Genomic DNA, 8,338 nt, shown 5'->3' on the forward strand with positions numbered 1-8,338 from the left:
AATCAACTAAATTAATCTCAAAATTTTGATATAACAGCACCAGAAAAAACCAATTAAAGAATTTTTTAATAACTTGAAAATATAGAGGCCAAAATTAAGTTTGAGTCTCAAAACAATTGGTTGCTCAAACCGCTGAATCAGAAAAAAAGGAACTGATGAAAACAAGTTAAAAACGAAACCACAAAATCAAACCTGTATGTATACGAGATTTCTTATTTCTTTAACATCCTTTAGATCAATTTGAAAAAAGCACTGCTAACTTCAATTTTCGTTACCAAAATTTAACCAATATTTAACGGGCTTTTCTAACTGACGTACTTTTTTAAGTCAAAAAAGAGATAGATCAAATTGTTTTGGGAGAATTGTTGTCAAATTTACTCCTTCCTGAAGTTCAAACAAATGATACTAAGGCAACTAGGAAACCCTTCCTAAATTTTTAAAAAGTCTTTTGCCTATAACAGTCAAGTCTGAAGGCGAGAAAATTGGCATATCGTCTCTGGTGATACTGGTGCTTTCTTCCGCAGAGCCTGGAGAAAAGATTTATCACTTGAAATTAGTCCAACGATTTGAAGGCTTCTCTCCAGTTATGTATTTCATGCATTGTAATTTGATGAGCAACGGTACGGTGATGGGATATTGTGCTCTTAATAACTTTCACTTTGAAATTTATACTAGAATTCATCATTACTTTAGAAGTATCAATAGGACTCGTAGAAATTTCAGTAATCAATTTTCTGTCACCATACTTTTTTTCAAATGTTCAATTTGAAATGGGGAGCTGTTTAAATCAAACGCATTCCAATTTCAATTTGGGTTGAAAAAATGTAAAAGTGCCTGTTTTTCTTCAAATTGAAGATTAAATTCAGATTATTAGTTCCATAGTTCCTGCTTGTGATAGCAATATCTCTACTAGTTTGTTGTAAAAATGCTACCTTTGACCCCGATAAGTTGCCAATAGACTGCTTAAACAAGTAGGAATTTGGTCTCTTCTTATGTTCTCAATATCGGAATCTATGTTTCCACAACAATTGAGAGATAACAAATGTATCAAGTTTCTGGAGCAAAAGACATCAGAGAAAACAAAAGTAAAAACGACGTATACTCCGAAGCATGTATAGTCCGATAAAGAGAGTTTGAAGCTTTATCTTTTAATCTTTTTTTCTCAAGTCAGCAGAGACATACGAAGCAGTATATCCCAAAAAACTCTGAGCAGTTTTATTTGCAATATATTAGGTCATTCACGAAAAAATTTATAATAAAATTAAAGAGCATCCAATTTGAAAGTTCAAAGTGTTCAAGCTAAAGGAACACCAAAACTTGACTGAAATTTTTCAAAGGCAAAAGGAGGATGCCTACGTATATCTGTAAATTAAAGAACAAAAATCCGGGAAAATAAAAAAAGTAGCATTGAAAATATTTGGTTTTCAAGCAAAATTATTATCTTTCCATTTCCATTTAGAATAAACTCTTTTTGGCTTTTTTCAGGATTGTTGTTTTTAACGCCTTCAATCAATCCTTCTCGTTTTCTATTTCGCAAAATATTTTTTTGTTCTGAAAATTCCCAGAAAACGGTTACTTTAAAAACAGTTGTCGTCCTAATTGCCGGTCACTACTTGTGGTCAATTTTTTGAAATAAAGCAAAAATAGTCTATATGGTTGAGGGCTGTAATCTTTGAAGTCTAAATATTGATTTTTTTCTATGCAACGTGAAACTTCAAATAACAGACGGTTCTCCTATCTTGCAGTACTTTGAACAACATGTGTTTCAAATGATTCTAAGACAGCGCGAGAAAAATCGGGTAAAATAAATAGTCACGTGTGGCTTAAAAAACTTGTTAATGGTTAACCAAAAAATCTTCTTGGAAAGCGAGTGTTAAGTCTTTACTACAAGTTGAAGTTAAGTTGACAAAATATTCAGTTTGTGAAGTGTTAAAACAAATGCTCCTTAATGCTATATAACTGTTTTTTGCATATTGTTTAGATTATAAGACTCCAAATGTAAAAAGACACCTTTTTATCTTTGAAACAAAACTATCGGAAGAATTTTAAAAAAATACAAACTCCTTTTGTAGGCCTAAACACGCTTCATCCCTCAATTTTTGCACGATATAATATTTTGTTTTTCTCTGAAAAAACGAATACTTATTTTCGAAGCTTTCATTTTTCGTTCATTTTTTGCTTGCGATAGAAATTTGTTGCTGCAGTAACTTTTAGGTTGTTCTCTTATATCAAAAAAGCTAAGAAAAATTTGTTACATACGTTTCTGAAGCAAAGTTTTTCTATCGCAAACAAAGTGAAAAGTGAAAGCTCAAAAAATAAGTGTTCATTTTTTCAGCGAAAACAAAAGCAAATCAACGTGTACATTTTGAGGGATGCAGCATGTTCCGGCCTAAAAAAGAGTTTAGTTATTTGATAATTTTTGTCTCGAATCAACAGAGACATACGAAGCAGAATACCCCAAAAAGTTGTGAGTAAAAATTTTAGACCGATCACGAAAAACATGAACGTATTTGAAGATAACTCTGGCTTTCGTTAAATCAAACATCATTGAACTTAAGCTTAAGATTACGTGGAGTGAAAATTAAAAGGCCCTGGCCTTTTATATGAGCCTATTATAACAATATTTACAAATCATATATAGTTTTTTTGCGAATAAGAACATTTCAAGAAAAACCGAATATTAATTTGAACTGATCAGAACCTACGTTTACACAACAATTGAGAGATAAAAAAATATATATCAAGTTTCTGGAGCAAAAGACTTCAGAGAAAAACAAAAGTACAACGACGTATACGTTTTGAGACAGCATGTAAAGTCCTATGAAGAGCGTTTGAAGCTTTCTCTTTCAACTTTTTTTTCTCAACTCAGCATACGAAGCAGTACATACGAAGCAGTACATCCCAAAAAACTCTGAGCAGTTTTATTTGCAATATGCTAGGTCATTCAGGAAAAACATATTAAATTTGAAGAGCACCCAATTTTAAAAGTATAAAGTGTTCAAGCTAAAGGATCACCAAAACTTGACTGAAAATTTTCAAAGGCAAAAGGAGGATGCTTACGTATATCTATAAAGTGAAGAAGAAAAATCCATGAAAATGAAAGAACTAGCATTGACAAGATTTGGTTTTTAAGCAAAAATATTGTTTTTCCATTTACATTGTTGTCCATTTACATTGTTTTTCCATTTACAATTCTTTTCGGCTTTTTTCAGGATTGTTGTTTTTAACGCCTTCAATCAATCCTTGTCGTTTTCTATTTCGCAAAATATTTTTTGGTGCGAAAGTCCCCAGAAAACGGTTACCTTACAAATTTTTCTAAATGCCGGTCACTACTAGCGATCAGTTTTTTGCAATACAAAGAAAATTAGTCTATATAAGGAAGGGCTGCAAAATTTGAAATCTAATTGTTGAGTTTTTTAATACAACTTAAAAAATAATTAACAGACTATTTTCTCTAAAATGCAGTAATTCGAACATATGTGTGCTTCGGCTACCGGCTCCGAATTAAAGAAGGAGAGTCTGAAAGAGAGAGATTTTTTAAAACTTGTGACTACCAGAACTAACCTTCTTTGCCAAACATTAGTCCCAAAACTCAAATTAATTTAAAAAAGAAAAATGCTAAACACGCAAAGTTTTTAATAGAAAGCGTGCAGAAACCATAATTTCGGGTTTTTTCCCGTGCCGTACTTTTCTTAAAATTTCACGTCTGATCTTACAATTGTCAGACACTAGCTGTTCTCCAGCCCTGTGCATATCTGTTTCAGATGTGATCATTTCTGCTGTTTGCAGACCCTACTTATGCATATTTGACTATAGCTGAACATACATGACTATATCTGGTCAGACATGACTATACCTGTTCAGATTTGACTATGCCTAGTCAGAAATGAATATATAACTGTGTCAGAAATGACTATAATTGGTCAGACATGACTATACCTGTTCAGACATGACTATACCAGGTCAGACGTGACTATACCTGGTCAGAAATGACTATACCTGAACAGACATGGCTGTACATGGTCAGACATGACTATACCTGTTCAGACATGACTATACCTGGTTCAAAATGACTATACCTGAAACAGAAATGATTATACCTGAATCAGAGTAGATTATACCTCGTCAGACGTGACTATACCTGGTCAGAAAGGACTATAACTGAGTCAGAAATGACTATAACTGTTCAGACATAACTATATCTGTTCAGACTTGACGCAGATGGTTATAACGCAGATGGCGATAATGCAGAAACGCAGATGGTTATAATGTAGTTCACTGTAGTTTTCTGATAGAATTACTAGCCGGCAGGGTGTTTTGATAAGGCAAAGAATTATAACGACTGCGTATTTTTAATTATTTACCTTGATCTTGTATCAATTGTTTCGGGAGCGACCTAGCTTTCAATGCAATAGGTAGTTTGAAAATTTTATGGTCCGAGCTGTTGTTTCTTTGTTGTGTCTGGGGCATGTAGGAAAAAGCTCCTTTGTTTTAGTTATCGCTTCTCGGCCTTTTGTCTAAGATCATGTTCGATTATGTTTTTAATTAACAACAATGCTCGCATTTAGGGGCACGATTGCCCGAGTGCCATTTCCCACGATTTTGCCCCTGAGGCGCACCGATTACGATGCGGCCATCAAGGAAGCGTCTTTTAAACGCGATATCATCCGCCATGCAAAGAAGAGATTTTTTATAGATCTGGATAACGTTCTGTGTGAGTGCAAATTCTGTAATAAAGCCTTTCCAGATCGAAAAAAAGCCACAACGCATCAGGTGACTCACTTCAAGGATCCTTCATTTGAGATCAAAACCTACACGTGCAGTTCCTGCAATCGAGCATTTGCCACCGAGCAGCCACACGCGTCAATAGAAAGTAGCCCGTCCAATTGAACGGGACAGATGATCTCTATCTTCATCCACACGAGGATTTCAGCAACCAGTCCCGTTCACGAAAATTTCAATGCCGAAGAATGGTTGGATACGCTCATTCCCGCCAAACCCAAGAAGTCAAGAAAACAGCATTCTATGCAGAGTAGGCAATAACAGTGGCAGAGATCCAAAAACTGTACTGCACTAACAAGAAGAGAGCCTTAGAGTACTTTGTGGGGCCCCAAACAATTCTCTGCAGAAGTCTCAAATGACCGTCCAACTCGGCTCAAAACCAGTAACTCTCACCTCCAGTACCAAACCTGTAGAAGCACTGCTGGAGAGACAGAGAAGCACTGTCGCGACCCTTCTCCGAACAAGAACTAAAAGCAACCCCTGATCACGCATCATCTGCTCCTGGCCCCGATGAATGGACCTACGCTAATTTGGCTCAGTTAGAAGGTTTCGTGACTAGCCTTTACGTCCGGTTTGGTCCAGTTAGCAGCTTCAGGGGCTACGCCTGATAGATGGAGGAATTACGAAAATCTACTTCTGTTTAAAAAGCCCAACGAATTTCAAGAGGGAATGGATAAGGACCTAAAAAATGTTCGCCCTATAGCGCTATCAAACGTGACATACAAACTTCTCACGTCAATGGTCTGCAAACTACTATCCTCATGGCTCGAGAAGAACAATGGCATCTCCCACAGGCAGCGAGCTGTCTTTTTCAGAAAAAGCGTCATGGAGAACATGCTTATCTTAACTGAGTACTTACGCTCCGAGAAAGGTGTTCTCTATCTTGACCTTAGCGATGCGTTCAACAGTGTGGAACACTCAACTATTACCGGAGCTCTACAAAAAGTGCCCAGAATGAATTATAAAAATCATACAGTCCGTTTACACAGATTGTAATTTACAGCCTACCGACCTATCAATCAGAATAATATGTGACCCAGTGAACGTTTCCAGAGGTGTTAGACAAAGCTACCCACTCAGTGCACTATTATTTAATGTGGTCCTTGATCCAGTTTTCAGGAGTGGAGAGATGGCATCTTCTTCCTGCTTGGGCTGCAGAAACTAGTTGACAGCGCCAATTCACTGGGCTTTACCTTTAACACTGCCAAATGCGGAGCTGCAAACAATCCCATACCACTCACCATCAGATACCAATTGGTATCACTGCTGACCGAAGAAAGAGCCTTCAAGTATCTTGGAACGACAGTATCCCCGTCAATGGTTAGAGGACACGAGTTCTGCTTCAAGAGAGCTTCGGCCTTAGTGCAGCTAGTAGAAGATTCTCAGCTCTCCCCTATGCAAAATTTACATGCTCTCAGGACTAAGATCACTTCTATGTTATACCATCTGCTAGAAAATTCATATATTGATCAGAACCAACTCCATAGGATGAACCGATCACTGCGAAAGATGCCAAAACGCATCCTTTGTCTATATGTGAAAGCAACTACTGCGTACATCAACTTGAACAGTTTTTACGGAGGACCTGGACTTCCTGATTTGGTCCTGAAAAAAGCTAAGATGACACTGAAATCTTTCGTCAATGCTTTTGATATCAACGACTCTATGGGAACGCTCACCCTGAAATTGCTTTTACATGGATCATCTGATGAAGAGATTGTACGCTTAATTAACCAAAATAAGAAAGCTGGACTCTCGGAGATCGCAAAAGAAACTTCTCTAGCCCTGCAACGAATTCGCAAGTACTTGAACCTGAAGATCAAATGGAACTGCATAATGACAGGTTGATTATGCAACTTGCAGTTATCAGCTATCGAAACCCAATGGCCAACGCTAAACTTCCTACTCACAAAAAGGAGTCTTGCATCCTTATTAGAGGCCCGAGACCAAGGTTGTTGCTGGAAGTTCCTCGGATCATTGCATATTGCGACTAAGGCGAGATATAGTTTCTACACCAAAGTCTATGATTGGCGGTTCATTCATCGTGCAAGGCTGTACCTCACCGCTCTACGCGGAGCAATCACGTGGTGTAGAAAAGAAAACTCGACCTGCGCCCGCTGCCAATTGACTCAGGATACACTCAATCCTGTGATCAATAATCGTCCAGTGAACCGTAAGCCAGTGATAAACAGACACGACCAGGCGTGGAATCTCATTAAATCAAGTATTCCTGCTCATTAGTAACGATTTGGGAATCTGCAGCCCGAACTAATTGTCCAAAATAATGAAATCCAGACAACCCTCATCCTCAATATCAAAATTTCAGCAGAGGCCACAGAAACCCAAGAACAGCGCGACACTGACATGGCAACCAAAAATGAGGCACTGAGTTGTGCCTTCAAGATTTACGGCCACGAAACTTCTGTCCATACTGTTCAACTTGGAGCCCTAGGAAGTGTTCGACGATGCACATGAACCTTTCTCGAACAACTGCTCAACTCAAGAAGACAAAGCAACACCCTTGTGAGGAAATTGGCAAACCAAATTGTCCACCATGCACTGAACGTTGCAGTTGGACACATCATCGGAAACGCCCAAACTTATAAGACTGTGACCTACAAAATCAAATCTTCACCAAACGATCTCAAACATCCTCAAACATCTCAAATGTTGATCAGTTTCAATATAAACTAAGACTTTCATGCTTGCTATGATTTCAAAACTTTATTTTTACTGTTTTCATTGTTCCTTTAAACTCACCTGTGTTAGCGAATTTTGATTCTGAGGAATTAACTTTTTCATCTGTTCTTGTCAGTTTAATACCTGGCATGCTGGGCATTGCCTGGCACCAATACTAAACTGATTTTTGCTTATCCAGTTAACACCGAAGCTTGCTTCAGTTGACTCACGAATTGTCCCGGTCTTACACTACCATCATGATTTGTCTGATCATGTAATTTCATGCATGAGCATGTCTAGTGCAGGTATGATCATGTAAAGTCAAGTATGATCATGTCGCCTTCAGGTCTGATCATGTAATTTGAGACATGAACATGTCTGGTCCACTCTTACTCATGTCCAGACTTTAAGGGTCGCAACACATCCGGATTTAGACCCAAATTGCATAGTCGCGCCGAGAGTTTGAGTCTGGAAATTTTGAATATGAATCGCGCTGTGAGCCGCAAAAGTCTGGGCATAACGTCTCCGCTTTGGCCTGGAAAGTCGCGTCGTCTCAGCCTTGGTTCCGAGGAATTGATTCTTGGTCGCGCCATCTCCGCCTCGGTCCGGATAGTCACGTCGTCTCCGCCATGTTCTTAAAGTCGCGCCGGTGGCACCGTGGTCTGGGCTGTCTACGTTCTGATTGCTAAAGTCGCACCGCATCCACCGCGCTCGCAAAGAATTCTTTCTTAGTCGTGCCGTCGCCGTCTAGGTCTGGAAAGTCGAGCCGTCTCCGCCATGGTCTAAAAAGTCGCGCCGTCTCCGTCTTGCTCACGAGGAATTGATTCTTGGTCGCGCCGTCTCCGCCTCGGTCTGGAAAGTTGCGCCGTCTCCGCCT

General features: G+C 38.5%; 1 non-coding gene across 1 annotated transcript; it reads left to right on the plus strand.

Annotated features, from left to right (window-relative positions):
• The first annotated feature begins 7,554 nt into the window (after positions 1-7,554).
• LOC134854928 (U2 spliceosomal RNA) lies at positions 7,555-7,736 on the plus strand. The gene has a single exon (XR_010164438.1). It is a non-coding gene; the product is annotated as a U2 spliceosomal RNA (small nuclear RNA).
• Positions 7,737-8,338: the final 602 nt, after the last annotated feature.

The sequence above is a fragment of the Symsagittifera roscoffensis genome, chromosome 9, assembly GCF_963678635.1.
Source record: "Symsagittifera roscoffensis chromosome 9, txSymRosc1.1, whole genome shotgun sequence".
Taxonomy (NCBI): domain Eukaryota; kingdom Metazoa; phylum Xenacoelomorpha; order Acoela; family Convolutidae; genus Symsagittifera; species Symsagittifera roscoffensis.